Here is a 19,397-nt window from a genome sequence, read left to right as displayed (position 1 = left end):
CATCATAACTGAAGAAATTCTTAGACTTTTCATCCCAGATGAAATGGGAAAGAAAAAAAACCAACAGAAACTGTAACTAAACATGAACCACACAGAACTAAGAGAATGAGGGTGGTCAGCTTCTGAAACTTGTTAAGTTTTATTGCTAATTTAGTTTTAGCTTTTCCTTCAATAGCTATATATAAAAAAGAAAGAAACTGATCTGATATTTAAACACAAGAAAAAATTCTAAGTTCTGAAGTTAAATTGCCTCAGTAAGCAAGATTAGACTGGGATCATTAAATGTGCAATTTACCACAACTACTGTGAAGAATGACAGTATTTTGAAATTAGCATCTGCAGTGCTTCCCAATATTGCAATCTTGCTTCTCAGTAGGTAAGGACGTAATTCTTCCTTCTCCCTTTTACTTACCTATTTCTGTTCACCTAATGTCAAAGAAAACAAACCCAAAATAAAATCCAAAACAAAGGTGAAAATCCTAATGGCTGAATACTCTCTTGCTGCAAAATGCCAGTGTGAGACATTAGAAATTTTACAGATCAAAAGGCATTTTAGTCACTTTCTTTATGGCTTCAAAATTAAAGTAAGAAGACTGCTATTTCCTATGGAAACAGAAAAAGTTTCAAGCCATTTAGAACAGACAACACTCAAAGCAGAGGTTTAATTTTAGCAGTTCACATAATGGTGGTAAAAATACACAATGATCTGTAAAAAAGCATTTTGTACAAACAGTCTTCCTTTAGATATCACCAAAATAAACTGTATCTTTGTTCTTTCATATTATCTGTCTTTTCAAAGTAAAGTATCACCAAACTTTTCCTATGAGGATGTGAGGTTCAGCATCTACCTTTTGTTAAGTCTCTTGAAACCAACACTGAGACTAGAGCTGTACAATGCTGCATGTGTTTATAGAGACTTCATTCCCAGAAGTGTTGTCATGAGCTACATCGGGATAATTGGAGCTATTTATCAGCATATCCTAAATAAACAGGTTTGTTACATTTTAGAAAGTCTAATATACAGCCTGTGCTTAGTGAAATAAATCAGAAGATAATGCTAAAGGTACTAACATTACTGGAAAATCTAGACTACCAGCAGAGTTAGAGAAGTGCCTATATGAAAACTTCTTATAACCTGGGACACAGCTTCTGTTGGGAGCTCTTCCAGGGCTGCCCTGGCCCAGGGCTGTTCTCAGATCTGCAGCCAGCAGATCCAAGCCAGCTCTGGTGCCAGGTTGTGCAGCTGCAGAGCTGGCAGGGTTGGCTGTGTGGCATGGAACTCGTGGCCTATTGCCACTAATGTCCCTGATGTCCCCACGTAGCCACCTCCCCAGTTCCAGAGCATAAAGAACAAGCTAGCTAAAGGTGTACTTTAAAACATAGCCAGCAGTGAAATAGTAGCTACAACATTAAAGGTCACTGACTTCCATAGCTACTGAAATAAATGAGACAGACCCTGCAGACATGTACTGACATGGTGAGCAGCTGACCAGTTGGCTGGGTTGAGTGAGAAAGCCTTCTGTCCCAGAGCTACAAGTGATCGCTGCCCATCCTGCTGCAGCAGTTTAAAGTCCAGTAGAAACTGTTAAACAAGATACACTAAAGGCTTCTAAAAAGAATCTTAGAAAAATGACAGATAGGAGTATTTTATTCCAATAGAAGAGGAGCAGGCAAGTTGAAACAGTGGGTTGCCATCACATATCCATGTGGGAACTCTCTAACTGGAAAAACTCACAGCCCTCTGGACCAAACCTATTAGTTGTGTTTCATTCTTCTTAGTGAGCATCATTCACATGGGAACCCCCAAATCCAGAAAGGGAAATAAGGAGAGAGGCAGGCTCACACCAAATGGCTTGGTTATTATTCAGATAAGCTATGTTTATTTTCCCCCCGTACTTTATGGTTCAGGTATAAACCAGAGCTGCTGCTGAGCAGGGCTCTTGTCACAGCATCCTCCCTAGCTCTGTTTTCATTTTCTGTATCTATTTCCAGTGTGCATTAAAATAACTCAAGTTCATTTGCAGCATCAGCCATGATCTCTAACTACTGTTATTTTCATATCTAAAAATAATTCAAGTTTATTTATGGCATTGTTTTGACTACCCAACTGCTGATGTCAACCAACATCATAGAAAGAGAATCAATGACCAGGCTTAGTTTATTTCCAACCACAGACAAGAAAATTTGAAAAGATAGATGATAAATCATGATGATTCTGCAAGAAAGCTTCTGGAATGTACTGGAATTTCAATTTTATTAAGAAATAATAAGCAGCCTCCAGCAATAATATGTTTCCACAGGACAGTTGTGCTATAGCAAGTATGTGTGTGCCAATGATAAGAGTTATTTCCACACTTTTCTTTGGACATGAAGCATTCAGGCCTTGCACTTGCACAACTGAAATTGTGCAAATACAGAAAGTGGTGCTGCCATCCCAGCATCCCAGACGACACAAAGAATAGGTTTGTCCTGCATCTTCAAGTTTTCTGTGGCCATCAGAAACTGTATGAATTCAAACTTTTTTTTTTTAGGATACAAAATTGTCTCAAGAATTCAGTAGCTGCATTTGGAAACTGCTTCTGGGAATAAATTCTAGTATAATTTTCTCTGGAAAGTACTTTTCATTCCACTTTTAAAATCCTTATTATTTTCACTTTTAATAGCTTAGTTTTAATGTGGAACTTTTGTCTTTCTGTGTCATAGCTGGAACAGCAGATCTTACAGCCACATCAGTGAATTGCAGCTGATTCATCCCTGACTCATTTTGCTAAAGTTCTTAAATATATCCATTTTCTGGTCTCACTTCAAGTAATTTATTTTAGGTTTGGGGTTGGATTTTTTTAACATAGGTAGTAATCCCTTTTCTAATGGTATTGCACAATTTTAGGCTAAAAATAAAATACAATCAAATTTAGCTGCTCAGAGAGAGTCTGAGTAAAGCCAAATGTTGGATTAATCTATGTGTGTAAGAACAAATCCAAGATGTTTGTCCTGGAGGCCCTAGAACTGTGGTTTCCATTTGTGCAGTACCTTCATGGTCCACTCTCCTGAAACTTTTCAGTTGTTTTTACTGTGAAAGGTCAGAAAGTCTCAGCATTGACCTTTGAAACAGATTTTTTTTTTGAAACAGTTAAATTTTGGGTTAGGTTGAAAATTCTGCTGTTTTCATGATTTAAAATGAGAAACACTGAAGGCATGACCTGAATCAGAGTCACAATAGTGGTAGACAAGAAAGCAAACTGGATCCTCATTCATATGAATACATTTAGAATTGATGTTCTGTGCCATCTTCTTGAAACAGTCTGACTGGTAAAGCAAAGAAGCTCCTTCACAGCTTCACAGATTTTATACTGTTATTTTAAATTGAAGATAATGCCATAAAAAGCTTATATAAAAGTTTGTATTAGTTCTGCAAAACAGAGTCTGTCTCTACTATCAGATTTTTAAATATTAATGGAAAATTTTTCTGCCAAAGGAACCCCAAATATCTCTGAGCAGAAAAAATTCTAATATGAGATGTTTGCCAAGGATGATGTTTGTACAAGGACTCACAAAAATATATTGAATGCCACTGAATTTATGGGATTTTTTTCTTGCTGTTAAGAATTCCTCATTTATTCACATCTACACATTGATGAATGATCTTTTGCTACTAAAATAATCTTGATATGGATATGAGTGAGCTAAAGAAGCATAAATGTGTATCAAAAGTAACATAACAGTTCACCAGCTTAACATACAAGAAATGTTCATATCAGTGAGAAATCCTTTAAAGATACTGCACAAACTTAATCATTAAGGAGGAATAAAAGGGTATAGCAAGGCTTATCTCCAATTTGAAATGGATTTGCTAACTTCAACTCACTGCTCTCGAACAGTGTAGAATAACAGAAAGGGGATCCACAGATTTGTTATTCATCAAGTCTTTTTACAAACCTGAATTTTTTATGACTAAAAATCTGCTATTAACTAATTTTTCAATTGACTAATTCTGAAGGAGCAGAGTAATTTACATAAAAATACTCATTTTAACCATGCTTTTTATGAAATGCTTATTAAGGTAAAGCACTATAATTTGAAGAGTAAAATATGTTATTTCATTGTAATACATTTAATTTTATGCTGTTCAGAATCATTATTTTTAAAATTCTCCCACAAATGTGCATTAGTTGCACTGAATTTCAGACATGTTGTTTTCTCTTTCCTTCTGAAGATGTAAACAACCTCTGCCTGCTTCTATCCAGCACGTATGAGATTGCTGCCACTCTTTGTTATGTGCCACTCAGAGGAGCCAAAAGCCTTCAGCACCATCAGCTGCTCCTCTGGACAAAGGTGCCTTGGGCTTTACAGGTGTCCTGGCAGCTGCAGAGCACACTGTGCTGGGAAGGGAAGGGAAGGGCAGAGCTGCCGTGCTGGCACTGCTGCGATGCCTCACAGCTCCCTTCGGCCCTGCTGCCAAAGGTTTGCCAGCACAGGCACTTTTAAGCGGCTTGTGAACAAACAGAAACAAAAAAACAAGGGCACTGTTGGCATGGAATGTCCTCGCAGCTCCCTGTCACGGAAGCTAAAATGCCTTGTTGGTATAATCCGTGTGCTGGAAGCTTGGCGCTCACAGCTCCCCGCTCACTAAAGGCATGTTCCTACACAGCTAGGTGGAAGCCTTGGTCACTCCTCAGCTTCTGGCCTGCACAAAAATACAGCTCCCCCAACCACCATCTCTTCCTGGGGGACAGAACAGTAGCTCAAATCATGTCTATTTGACATGAAGCAGAAGCTGTCTGGAGAGAAAATATCAAAGAATTACTGATAGTTTTCCTTGTGGTTGAAGCGTTCTTCCTAGTCCAAGCCTAGCTGAAACTAATTCCAGCAGGAGTCACAGCTATCCAGCCATGCAACAAGGACCTGACTCAAATCAAACACCACAGGCTCATTTCGCACTACCTGACCCCAAATGTAACTCTCTTGCTTTAGAAGGGGAGTAAGAAACCTGCACAGAGAAGCCTCTAAGAGTGAAGTGTTAACAGAAATCTCCAGTCTGGTCTGAAGTCCCTCATGTGCTTCAGATGTGTGCAAGGGATGCAGCCTGCAGGTGGGGTGTGGCTTCTATCCCAGGTCAGGCTGGAAACAGGGTGCACAGAAAGAAGAGGGATCACAGGTGAAAAGCAACAGAAACAGCAGACTTTGTGTGTCTGACACTTAAAGCACGACACCAAATTAGTTCAGGTAGCCACTGAGCAACATTCAATTACATGGGCAACTCATGCAGGGAAAAAGCTGATGTGTTAATTCCTATCATGTTTGTTTTAACAGAGCTTTTATCATCAATTAAACTGGGCTGGAGCATGGTCCTGTCCATGACAATTTTTTTTGTGGTTGTAGTTATGAACATGTGCTTAACCTAGAGTACAGAAACTGTACATTTATTAAAAGGCTCTTCCTAACTTCATGTGTTTTCCCTGAGGGATGCCTCTCACTCGCTGCAGTCCCTTTCCTATTAAGCAGCCCTCAGTGGTTACATTTCTGTGGGGGAGGAGTTCAGGGAGACTCAGCCCTTTCCACGTGTTCTGAGACTGGCTGCTGCATAACAAAATAAAAGATTCATTTATGTTCTCTGCAGTGGCTTAAGCTCCTCTGAATACTGTCTTTCTGCCATGATCATCTGTTGGCCTTACAGGCTGGCAGGCTTCCTGTGCCTGATGTGGTTGACGATTTATCTTTCTGGATTTTTTTTTGTTTGTGTTACCACCAAATTGTTGGCAGGTTTTTTTGAGTTGCATTTTTGGATTGAGAGGAGGTAATGAAATGGTGATGCTATGGGTCGGTGTTCTCTAGCACTGAACTTCCTCACGCCTATGTGCATCATGAAGCTCTTGCTCCTTTGCAATGTCACATTTAAGGCTTGAGTAAAATATATTTTTGAGTGCCTTTATATTACCTAGCCAGGCACCTACTAGTGAGCCTTGCTGTTTTGGAGCATGTGTACTTGTGTATGAAAGCTCTTTTTGTTACCATGGTTTAGAGAACACATATTTCTCCAATAGTGTGTCTAGAAACAGAAATAATTACTTTTAGTGCACTATTGGTATTTTCAGTACATTGTTCTGAATTCACATTATACTCTCTGAATGCCAGTATCAGTGAGGATTTGCCAAAAGCAGCTGCCTGCAGTTCCTACTTATTTACTGTTCACTGCTTGCTCAGCATGAGGAATGCAAACATGAGGAGTCCAGTGGAGATTAGGTGATGATTAGACTGGTCCCCAGCTCCTGTCCTGAGGCTGTAGCAGGGTTTTTCTGCCTCTTCCCAAGCTGTTGCCCTAACCTGCTGTCTCACCTGCCCCAGCTATAGGCCACATCTTGCTTCCCAACCCTCTCATTCCCTCTCACACTAACCATGCAGCTTCTCTTTTGTTAAAAAAAATAAACAAATATTGCAGTTAATGTTTTCCTGAACTGAATACTTTATAGAAAGAATTAAGTAGGTTTTTTTCATGTTTAATGCATGCCTATTGTCCTAAAACAGTCCTGTAAATACACAGGAGAGATCCTGTCAGAGGCATGAATAATTGTACTCCAGCTCAACCAAAGATTGATCAATCCTTACTTTCATTTATTTCCTGGCCTCCTCCTTAGTGGACTTTCTGCAATTAAAAAAAAATGGATTTTTTCTAAATAGTCACAAAATGCTGCATGCACAAATGTTCTTTAGCATCTCGCTTCAACCTCCTGCTGCTGCTTGGAAGCTGTGCTGTGCTTGTGGCAGAAACATTGCATACATTAATCATCAGGGAAGATGGTGCCAAGCAACTAGGTAATAGCTTTACTAATATTTGTGCCTTAGAAGATTGGGAAACAACAACTGAACTTTAAAAATCTTTGTTAAAATTTAGTTTGCTGAAAAGAGCTCATTATTCCAATGTATGGCAACACATCAATACAAAATGTGCTTATCAAACATCAGGCAAAGCCAAGGCTGCTGGTAACTCACTCCTGTCTCCACACCATTTTAGGGGTACCCTGAAAAAGGAGCCACTCAGAGGTTTTACGTAGGGGTGCATCCAGGAAAGGCTCCATCTCTGGAGGCCAGACCCACCAGCAGAGGGAAGAAAGAGTGGTGTTGATGCAGCTGGGAATTCCACGAGGCTGGACGCAAGTGCTGCTAAAGTTGTGTTTCACTGCAGCAAATCAAGCTCAGCCCCACCTGGAAAAATACTGCCTAGCAGAGGCTGTTCTGTACTGCTGGAAATGCAATCCTGCACATATTGCTACCATCTCATCTTTTTCAGACATACCTTTTCAGGTATTTGCTTCTGCCTTATGCTGTATAGTTTCTGGCTATCTTCATGGATAAGATTACTTTTTTTTCATTTAAGTTTGGATATATTTGAAAAATAAAGGAATGTCTATTGTGTTTGTCTGTACCACCAGACAATGTCATCAACAGAAGAAACTATTTCCATTTCATAATATAACATCTCCATTGGAGAAATTTAATTGGAATTGCTTGTCCATTTATCACTTCATGTTTGATTTAATGGCAAACTCCTACAGGCTTAAGTAATACAATGAATTTAACATGTAAATACAATAATCCATAATTAATTAAGAATGTCTATACTTGAACAGCAAATGTGGTTAAATAGGAAGGAAAATCATAAGGAAAACATAATTTCTTTTGATAAAAAGCTGCAATTTGTTTTTCGTACTTCAATCATTAAATTCACAGCACAGAACAGCCTTGGATTTTTGAATTCCCCTTACACTTCCTTTTCATATGTTATGACTTCAGACAGTCAATTCTCTTGTCTCACTACTAAAAATAAAGGGAAAATAAATCTGGAGTCATAAAACTGTTACCTTCTAGCTGAGTTCACATAAAGGAGAATAAAATAGAGACAGTCCATCACTAGAAAACCAGTGATGGGAGAACTGTACTTTTTCGAAAAAGATCCCCTACATGTCATTTTTTTTGCTCAGTGACATGAATTGTGGTGTTGAGCAGTTACAGTTCAAACACATAGAATTCAGAGACAATCACAAAAAGGCAAAGGATTAATATTATGTTCACAATGGTAAACACCGAGCTGTCGCCTTCAATCTGACTGAAAAATTGCCTGAAATTTTAGACACATCCTGAAAAACTTTCAAGAATTATGCTTGTTTCAGTCCCAATATTTGAAAATAATGTAATAATACACTCAGTAGCAAAATTCAAAGAGTGTAGATTAAATTAATTTCTAAAGAATAAAAATAGTATATGCCCTTTTTTTGCAAGTTAGTATAGTCAGTTAGGATGCTGAATGTAATGCTACAGCATTTCAGTCACACCAAGTCACGTGTGACAGGGAAAGGCAAAAGTTCTTGCTTAGTCCAACAAGCCTGATATCATGATAAAGTCTAGGAGGAAAAGACAGTTTTTAAACAGACTCCTTGTGTATGTGCACTCTTATGTGCACTTCAGTTCTTATCTGGGTGTTGTTTTTCCAGCCTGCCTTACATTACTTCAGGGAACTGCTGCCCCAGATCCATTCCCAGAGTGTTTACCCTTGGTCCGAGTCACTCCTGTAACTTTGTGACAATAAGATCTTCTAATTGATTCTTCCTTACAAAATTAGTATCTGGAAGGGGTTCAGAGCTTCCTCAGGATCACAAATCTCAGCTCCTTCTCTGGTCTCCTGAGCCTTTTACACATCTTGTTTTTATTGTTCACTGCTGTGGATAAAGCCCTGGGCACTCCTTACCAGGAGGTGTTGTTGTTGCCGTATCTCATAACAGGGCCAGTTCCACCTGCTAAATCACTAAAACCACTTTCTTTTCCCCATTAGTAATTAATTTTGTATTTCTTGTTATGGCACAGAAAGTCTGATTTGAAAGAGGGGGGCTTTATCTTGTTTTTTGGGTTATCTAAGTCTGAACACCCTTGTCTGACTGGTATCACTGCACCCTTCAGTTCATACATTTGAGAGCCTAAGTAAGCAATGGGCTCTGTAAATCTCAGTTTGGTGGTGACTATGGAAGAAAACATTTCTTTTACTTATTTTTTGTATTGATTCTGTATTTGTAAAAGATCATGCAACACTTCTTTATCCAACATTCTGAAAAGGAATCCGTATCCAGAGCTAGCAGCAGCACCACAGAAATACCATTAATTAGGAGCAATTTTTCCTTCACACTAGGGTTGGAATCATCACTAGTAAATGGGCCACAAATTGAAAAATGAAGAGATAAAGTGCTAATAGCTTTGTTGATTTTATGACTTAATGAAGCAGGAGACCTATAAAGCATAGTACAATTGTGCTTGATTAAAATAATGAATAATATAATGCATTGTACACAAAGGAGCAACAGTTCAGTTTAATGCAGATGGCCTGACTTTGGGGAACTTGGGTTTATCACACTAATAATATAATGTAATTTACATGGGCCTTATAATCCAAATATATTCCTTCCTCTCTGTATGAGAAAAGGGAGACTCACAGACGTTGTATGAATCCTGTTGCAGTGAACATGGGACCTTCTGGGGACAGAGGAGAGTGACCCTCTTTCTGGAAACCCTGGACACCTCTGGGTAGAGAAACTGGACCAAAACTTCTCTGCAGCCCTATAGCTTCTCTCTTCCTCAAGTGAGACAGAAAAAAAAAAAGGAAAATTAATTTTCTAGGACTTTTTCCCTCCTAACTATTTTCTTCTGTGGATATTTCTATGCAAATATATGATGTGGCCCAGGCAGTGCCTTCTGTACTGTGTTCCAGTATGGATATCAACCCACATGGGCTTTCACTCACTCATCATCCACACATTTGCATTTGTGGAGCTTTTATGTAATAGGGCACAGAACTTGCTACAGTTCTCTAGGTTTGACTAGTAGAAGGAATAGTTAATGAAGAATAAATGAGGCATCTGACTTTTGAAAAATCTTGCATCCTAGCTGTTGTAAGATTGTGCCAGACTCCTGAGATTTCTGTCCTGCTTATCCTTGTTATAGCTTTGAATCGTCTTTTAACCAAATCAGCAAGGAAATTACCTGAGATCCTGCTCTAGTCCTTTCCTGTGAATAAAACATAGATATAGTTCTAAGGCAGCTGAAGAAAATATGCAGAAACTTGGGTAAGCTAATTTGTTCAAGGAAAAAAACCCCACTTTATTCCCTCAGTTCGTGGAAGAAATAAATCCACTATGTGATGTAGAAATTATTTAGCTTCTCCCACAAAATAGATGAAATTTTCCAAGTGATTTTGCATAGCTAAAATAGAAGGTTTTTTTCTTGTGCTTCCTTTCCCTGCAAAATTTTATTTCTAATTGCTTAGTACTGATCATTAGCAGTTTGTGAGAATGTGCAGCACTGTTGTTGATGATATTGGATATTATACCAAATTCTACCCATAACAAATGGGGCTTGGAACAGTTTTTGCTCATTTTCTTACAAAACAAACTATTTTCTCTTTTCCATTCCCTTCCTGATGATTCCCAGAGCGTCAAATATATCAATTTTCTAGCTGAAATATGGTTTTCAGAGAAAAAAGCAGCATGAAATGAAATTGCCCTGTGCCACCCCCTTCCCCACTGTGGCCTTCTGACAGCATCCTGTTCATGTTTAGAGAAAGCTGAAAACATGGATTGGCACTTGGTTTGCACAGCAACATCACCCTGTCAGGACAAATGTCGTGATGTGGCCGCCACAATAAACAGAATATGAACTAAAACAGCATGGGAAGGAAGCACTGCTCTGTTTTCTGTGTCATGTATGGGCAGACAAAGGATTTGGCCAGTTCCCTTCAGTGCAGGGGGTGCTCTTCAACAGCAGGGATTTTGTGAGACATTGTGGCATGACCTTCTCACCTGAAATCCTAAGTGTTCTTCCCAGGGTTGTGCCCATCAGAGCTGCTTGGAGGGTTGAGACTGTCCTGCAGAAATAGTCTGATCATATTAAATTGATTTATTTAATGTTCTTCATATTTCTTTGCACAGAAACCCACAAAAACCTGAACCTGTCAAGCCTTCTTAACACAGGGAGCATAGGAATTTGCACTTGCAAGGTTTGGGAAGCAACAAACCCAGATATTCTGCCTCTGAAATCTCTGTCAATACACTCCATAAACAGCATTTTTTCAAAGTCACCATCCTCTTTAGCATTCAGATACAGCAATAAACTCATCTGCTGCAGCTTGCTTAGTTGGTTATCTGAAAAAGAGACAAAAAAATTTTAGCCATTATGTCTGGCCCAGCAGAGCTGACTACAGAAGCCACTTCACCAGGGCAACTGCAACAGCACATGAAGAAAATGTCTGAAAAATAAGAGAACTGAGACAATCTCTCAAAGCTATGAAAATGTCTGACAAAGCCATACTGGAAACCTCACATCTCACAATCCTTCTTAGGCTGAGAAACTGAAGGAACACAAAGCTTCATGTAGCTGTGAAAGAAGACCCCAGCTGGCAAAGTGCTCTGCAACACCTGAAGTCCCACCATCCTTTCTTGCCCAGAGAGATTGCTAATTACCATTGTCTATGACAAGTTCACATAAATAACATCCTTTATAATTTCTCTGCTCATCTAATATCAATTGATTTCATTGTCAAATGATATATCCTTCATCCAAAATAATACCTCATCTTCCTGTTTTTCAAATATGGCAAATTGGATTTATACTGTAATGCAAGCAAAGGCTGCAATATTTTTGTGTCCTCCCTCTGAATTGAGAACTACCATTAGGCTGTCTGTGCTGTATATCCTTACACTTGTTTGGTCCATATCTGGATGTTTTGCATTGTATGGATATGTTGGATATCCTGGAAGAAAATGCTTATGCTGAGGAAGCTATCTGGAGTCAAAAATCTTTGATATGATCCTAGCCAGTAACTTTTTTTTCATAAATAAACTCTTTTATATCTCCTGTAAAGTCAAAGTTCTCCTCACTAAAACAAAGGTAGGTTCAATAATCAACATAAAGAAAACTACCCTTTAAAAATAGACTAGCCCTTTACCTCGCTCATGCAAGTGTATTGCAGAGATTGATCCCTGCAGACACCTACGCCTCTCTGAAACAAAGATTAGATATAAATATCTTATTTGCAGTTCATTGTACCTCTTTGTGCCCACACTCCCTGCGAGGCTTCCAGGTTACAGGAAAAATTGGCTACTTCTCTGTTTGGGTCAGTGGCCAGTGGAGCAGGGAGCTCTTTCTGACAGACCTTTTCATACTACAACAATAATGGTGATTAATAATTTTATATTATTTAGTGATTAATTCTTTTTCCTGTTGTCTAAAGCTGTGTGCTGGCATGAGGTGGGACATTTCAGCCTGTGATGGCTCTGCACTGCTCCAGTGAGAGGTCACCAGCCTGCCCAGATGAGCAGCTGTGTGCTCTCTCCGGGCGCCTCTCAGGCAAAGCAGCCAGCAGCAATTAGTGTAACAGTATAAATTAGTATAACAATATAAACAATTTAATCAGCCTGCTTGAATTAGACCCACAGTTTTGTATAAAATGGATTACAAGAGAGCATGCTACCCTGAGAGCCGGTATCTCCAGCAACCAGGCACCAAGGGGATATCTACTTCTTCACCCCATCAGCCTCCGGCTGGATCAATTCATGTCCACAGCCTCAGGCATCTCCGGCACTTGTTCTGCTTCCTTGCGTTTTTCTCTTACTTCAGTTCCTTGACATCCTAATTCTATGCCCAAGAACAGAGCTGAATATTTTTACAGGTATTTTTGCACACAATCACTTTGTCTCATGTGCTCCACCTGTGTCCATGGTAACAACTTCCATCTTCCTCTCTGGTATAAAACAAATTTAGTTTGGTTGCAGTTTATATTTTTTCACTGCTGTCAGACCCATTAACATTTCTTAAAAAATGAGTTTAAAATACAAAACACCTTCCTTGCTCATGGGAAAAGGCTTAAGTTAAATGACTGTCATGTGTTGAAATGTAAAATGAATTATTGTTCAGATCTCCACATCTCTTGAATAGCATAAAAAAGCAGTCATCAAAACAGACCTGACTTCAAAAGCCCAAGTATAAGTTCTGGAACATTCACATCCCAATAAAATTGGAAGCAGTCCTCATTATCTGAGCAAACTTTAAAGAGGAGTAATTGTATTAAAATAACATCAACTGTCAGACACAATTGAAGGAATGAGAAGTTCTCCTGAATGTTATGTTCAAATGGTGACTGAGTCAATGCTTCTTTTTCAAACAGTTTTCACTACAGCTCAGTAATACATTTTCCTTCTCAATGGCTAGATTGAAACCAGGTAGCAATTGTACTTCTCTGAAGAGAAACTCTGTTTCTAAGAGTAATGTGTAAAGAGCAGTTGAAAATTCTCACTTATAAAGGGAAAGCTCCTTAAAAGAAGAAGAACCTAAAGGCATAGAAATCAAGACAGAAAGCATTCATTTTGAAAAGTGTCCCTTAAGACAAAAGTACATTTCTTAAATGTGAAATAGCAGCATCCTGTTCTAGGATGGGTAGGTAACCTGCAAACTATTTGGTTTTGAAGGCTCATGCTCTCTCCCACCTTTAGCAAGCTCTTTTCACTTTGTTTTCTTGCACACACCTGTGGTTTACAGAAGCTTCAGTATATATAAATACTTCTCTTTCATGCATAGGCTACCTTGCTAGAAATTAAACTGATTTTCTGCTTCTCAGGATTTTATGCTGGTGCTCTTACAAGAATTATAAGCTGCTTACCTGTCATCCAACAATGTAATATAGGCAAAATAGGTTTTCCACTATTTGTATTGATTTTTCTGCTAGCTCATTTGACTGTGCAAAGCAAAGCTTTAACAACACGTGCTTGAAATTATATATTAGAAAGTATTGCCTCAGTAATTTAGTTCTGTATTTATATTCTGTAGATATCATGACACAATATGCCCTCTTTGAAAACAGAAATATAAATCACAGGAGAGCAACAAAATTCTTTGTTTTGGAATCTACCATCAGAGAAAGGGTCTAACTGTTAAAAGTGAAATAAACTGAGGAAAATGAACCATATAAAAGAATTTTGGATTTGTGAGTGCCTTTGGCCCAAAAGGATTTTTTAATTGAAAGAAAATGGTTATTATACTACTGCTCAATTAAAAACAATTAAGCTTTTTCACATTGCACTGAATATCAATATCATAAACCTCTTAGAATCCAAATTTCTCCCTGTGGTATTCCAGATGAGTTAGTGAAGGATAAACGGTGCACAATCAATGCATGACTTATCCCAAAAAATTCTCTTTGTAAAGTACACCAAATAAAACCTTTTGAGAAGTGCAGAATTTGTCATAAAAGTAGAACCCTTCCAACTGCAGGAAATCAAGGATTGTCATTGGTTGAGAGAAACAGTTCTTTTAATATTACTGGTCATTGATGCACCTCTGTTCTGGTATACCAAGCAAAAAACTGAAAGTCATTTAATCAGAATAAAAAAAATTAGTTTTGCACAGGAAAATGAAAGCTGATAAACTTTAATAAGGAGAAACCTGGATTATTTGAATATAACTCTGATTGTCTTGGTGAAAAAAAGGAAAAATGAGGTACATTCCCAACTGTCTAAAAAGTCCCATTTCTTTTTATTACAATAGTCTTGACTGTAATTAGATAAGTCATTTTGCTGCCCATTTTCAGATAACATAATAAAAATATCAGGATAAGGTGCTCTTAGATTCACTGATTTCTATATACACAAGACCTATGAATAATTTTAAAATCAGTGGACTAGAACACCACAATTTTTTTAACAAAATCTTTTCATTTCTCCAAAGAAACAAGTGAAAAGTGAGCCCCTAAGAAGCCATTATTTCTACTTCATCCCAAACTTTTTTCACAGCCAAGATTAGTACCTTATATAGGCTCTTTAGTTAGTAACCCATTTCTCCAGTTTGCTTCTTGTGCATGATGCTTGGTGACACTTCCTCCAGTGCATGGGGATGGGAGGGAGGTGCCTACATGTTTTATCAAAACCTATTGCACTTTTTGGCACAGAAGAGGAAGTGCTTTCAGCATAGAGCTGTGGTTTCACTCTCTGGGGCAGTCAGAAGAAGCACTCATTTAGACACCTGGCAAACACAGTGGCCTCTGGGGATTCACTGGCAGCCAAAGTGGTGGCAGAGATTAAAGCAAAGCAATAGGGAGACAGCACCTGAATGAACAGGCTGGGGGATGTTCTCACATGCAGGCTTCTAAAAGTTTCAATAAAGTAAGAGAAGGTCCTTTTCCAAGCCATCTCTCCTGCCTTTAGTAATGGTTTAAAGTGAGAAACTGTAAACAGAGCAGAGAACTCAACTTCATAACAGATAATACATACTGTTCTGGGATACTGCAGCAGGAAAAGGTAAAGCTTGATGAAGAATGCATGAAACATCAGTAACTCAGCAACACAAAGACTCTGCCTTCTACCTGTGCTGTCTGCAGCTCTGTTCAAATTAGAAACCTTGGCCCCATCCTGTGTGCTGAGTCTTAAGCATGACTGCAGGACACAAAATGTCCTATCCAGTGAAGTGTCCCATCAAACTGGTCTGGCAGCTGCCTTGCAAGTGTCTCGATTGCTAGATGTGTCTTTCCAGCTTTCTTGTCTACCTGATCGCTCTGTTTGTCCACCTGGTACCATCCATCTGGTCCCAGCTATAGACATGGGCTTTCCCTGCATTCCCCAGATCCTGAGTGCTTGATTTGGACCTCTTGTGTCACCAGCCAATCTACAGGTTGGTTAGAATTAAAAATCATGTTCTTGGAACTCCTTCCCCAATATCATTGTTGTTCAAAGTTGTCTGGAGAAAAGTATTAATAGACTTATCTGCTGAAGAAAATTTCCGTCATGAAAGAGCCAAACACATGACAATCTATGAACTTAAGAAACAGCTTGTTTATCACATAGAAGACATTTCACTGATGTTTTTGGTACTTATTGTGCCAAAAATCTTGGGGTTTTTTTCCTTTTTCTGACTGTATATAGTACAGGATACTACATCTCCTTAGAGCCCTATTTTGCTTATATCTTATATGACTACACTATGGCAATGCTCTTTCTGAAAAATGTAAAAGCTTTCTGGGGAGAATGGGCTCCTCTGGAGACAAAAAACTTCTGCACTCTGATGACAGTGCTTCTAAATATGGTAATTTACACACCTTCTCAGGCTTGAGGTGCAGTATGTTCTTAAAGAATTAACCTGTATTTTCAAGACTCGTATATTACAAAACACCAAAGTCCATAATCATAGCAACACAAAACTGCACACAAGAAAAAAAAAAGGAGCTATGGGCTACAATCTTCAAAGGTAACTCAATAAAGATCTTTACAACAACCTTTCTCAGTTTTAGCTTTTTTTATCAGCTGACCTCCTACATATGTATTTTAAATAATATTAAATATATATAGAGAGATCTAGAGTAAACCTATATGGCAGGCTAACAGGTCTTAACAGAAAAAATAAAAATTATCAGAGTAAATCACGTCATTCTGATCTTCCACCCTCTGTATGCTTGCTTTACATCCCCCAGCTATAAGATTTTATAGCCCTGACTAGACATCCCATTTAAAATTCCGAGTGAACCTCCCTGAATTCCAATTAATTATTAATAACTAAATGTTTCTTATAGAAGAGATGTATTATTTTTTTCATGGGTAATTTAAAAGCCAGACAAACATCCAGGAACTACAAAGCAGAAACATGAAAGTGTGCTTGTGACATTTCTCTTGAATTCAAGAGCTCTCTGTGAGTTTTTCTGGAAAACAGGAAAGGGAATAGGAGCACATTGCAGGAAGTTGTGCTATATTAAAATTTTACTCATTCAAATACAGCAAACACTATGATGTGCAAATATAATTTTAAATTTTTTTTTACATTGTTTTAGAATTTCAGGTGTACTTCCTCTCGTAAGAACACACCTCATTAAATACAAGGCACAACAGCAACAGTTGCAGCTTAAAAAAAGAGGGATGGTGAAAGTAGTCAAGTGGAAAGTGAATCCTCCTTTGAGTCTGCAGAGCAGGTACCTCAGGCTCAGCAGCTTTCCAACACATCTTGCTCCTGCTGGGCCTCTTGGCTTCAGAGAACCTTCAGGTAAAGATAGTCCAGAGGACAGCAAGCAGAGCAAATCTGAGTATTGAAGATGGCTTTTAAGGATGAACTGAATTATTATCCTAACCTCTTACAGAGAGACAACTCCCAACCAGAAGTCACATGTCATGAATGGATAGATACAGTTATCAAATATTTCATAGCAAAAGCAGCTTATGAGACCTTGAGATATAGGCAGGCTTTTCTGAATAATCTATCCTTAGTCTAGAAGAGTGAAGCACTTAAATCACATTTAATTTTTAGGAAGTATTTAGCACAGTACCTTAGTGCTTTCGTCTCTCTAGTGTGTGGAATACCATTGAACTAGCATCCAAATACTTCACTAAATTAGAGAAATGCTTAAAACTATGTGGGTTAAAAGCATTAAGCATCCCATCCTCTACTTGCTTTTCTTCTGACACCTACAACATAAGCAAAACAGACACTTGTCATGTTAAAAATACTACTCCCAAGCATCCTGGAATGAGATTTGCCTCTCCTGCTCCTGGAAAACAGATTGCTCCTCTGTACAACACAGAGCTCACCAAGGCAGCTGTGTTGGTAAGATCCACAGCCTTGTTTCCACCTGGCTGCTCTTTCTAACTCCCATTCACCTTGCTCCAGTTTCACCAATTTCCACTTGGATGTTCACCTCTACCTAGCAAAGAGCACCTGCCTGGGTGTTCAGTCTCAGTGACATTCTAGTTTTGGGTGTTCAGACAGTTATGGCCTTAACTTAGCTCATTTGAGGATGAATGTAAAGGAGCTCCCCTCATTTTCATCTTTTCTGGATAACATGTTAGCATCAAGCAAGTTTTTTCTCAGTTTCCAAGAGAATTTTTACTGACTTTATGACAGACTGGCAATTAAAATATCATTGCTTCCACCATCAGGAAACTATATCATGTCACCCAAGCCATGGCCTCTCCAGCATGTTACAGTCTTTTGGAAGAGCTGCTGATCAGCGGTTGATGGAAAGATTAAGACATGGCTTGGGTTCACTGTTAACTTTCTGTGCAGACATTGGACTGGGAGAAACAAGGTTTACAAATGGCCTACTTGCCACTGGTCTAACATCAGAGCTGCAGAAGAATGAATGACAGGAAAAAGAGAATACAAATAAAGTTGCTTTCCCCTCCCACAGTGCTCACTGTTCTCAGCATGTTTGTCCTGCAATGCATGACTGTTCAAAAGTACCCAGAGCATCTGAGTGAAGACATCAAACAGAACTTCTCTGTACTCTGAACTGAATACAAACTGCAAAGAAAATTGCTCCATTAGGTAGCTGACAAAGGTGTCACTGGGTCTGTAGTCAGCTCAGACTGAAAAATATAAATACACTCTTTCAATAGCAGGTGCAAATCCCTATTGACTCAGAAGCAGCAGGAAAACAAGTGAAGGGAGACTGCCAAAAATAATGAAAAGTCCCAAGAGACACAAATTCCAGTCTCCTAACAGGCATGCATACCCAGAGTTTATCGTTGACATAAAATACTAGAAAAACATCTTAAAATTTGCATCTCAATTTCCCTAGGAGCTTTCAACTATCAAAATACAGAGTTCAGCCCAAGTGCAAGCCATACATGATGATGGGAAATATGGTATTCCCTTGGGCCTGTACTGTTCTACTGCTTACATATGCCCAAAGTATCATTCACAGCAAATGAAATGAACTATATTATCAGGATGAGCATTAAAACAACTAAACAGGGTGTTTCTCACTCAGAGAAAATCTCCTGTATGGTAATTTCAATAAAAAGTTATTTCAATTTAGAACACACACAAGAGCTTCTCTATTAACAAAGCACAAGCACTTGTCAGGACAATATTGATTAAAATTTTTTCCATTTACCCTAAGCACTGAACAAATGATGTGCCTAATATGTGCAAAAAGCAAATTGAAGGGCAAGAAAGAGTAGCTGTTTTCAGGTGGAACTATTATTAGTGGGAACCTTTCATTGTGCAATTGTTTTAATACCCTATATTAGGATCCAGAAGCAGCGTGACAACTGACCTCTTTTTTTCTGCATCACATCATAAAATAATAAATAAATAAACAGTTTATAGCACCTCTTTCTGTGGACTTCTCAAGGCTGAACTGAGTCTCATGGTAGCATGTGGTGGGCTTTTAGCAGAGTGTAGTTAATAACAGGACATAAACTAAATTAAACATAATTCAATCAGTTGCATGGAAAAATGGGGTTTTAGGAGCACTGGTTACCTTGAAATCACGGAACCACCACAATACGGCTCAAAAGTCTGGACTGTCTTACTGCTCAAAATGGGCCAACACTGAGCAGGTTACAGCAACATGCAACGCTTCTGAGTATCTTCTTTTAATTCAT

The 19,397-nt window shown here is 38.6% G+C and overlaps 1 long non-coding RNA gene across 4 annotated transcripts in view; it reads right to left on the bottom strand.

Annotated features, from left to right (window-relative positions):
- LOC111933531 (uncharacterized) overlaps positions 1-19,397 on the bottom strand; it is a 131,824-nt gene that overhangs the window by 12,994 nt on the left and 99,433 nt on the right. For 2 of the 4 annotated variants that reach the window (XR_015274714.1, XR_002866765.2), the window contains exons 8-10: positions 10,839-11,180; positions 10,024-10,047; positions 9,477-9,613 (exon numbers count right to left, since the gene is read on the bottom strand). This is a non-coding gene — a long non-coding RNA (uncharacterized LOC111933531). Of the gene's footprint in view, positions 1-9,476; positions 9,618-10,023; positions 10,048-10,838; positions 11,181-19,397 lie in introns of all 4 variants that reach the window. The other 2 variants (XR_015274713.1, XR_002866766.2) reach the window with 1 other exon arrangement.

This window comes from Cyanistes caeruleus, chromosome 10, assembly GCF_971803275.1.
Source record: "Cyanistes caeruleus chromosome 10, bCyaCae1.hap1.1, whole genome shotgun sequence".
In the NCBI taxonomy this organism is placed as follows: domain Eukaryota; kingdom Metazoa; phylum Chordata; class Aves; order Passeriformes; family Paridae; genus Cyanistes; species Cyanistes caeruleus.
Note: the sequence above shows the minus strand (reverse complement) of the source record. Positions and strands in the feature narration are given on the sequence as shown.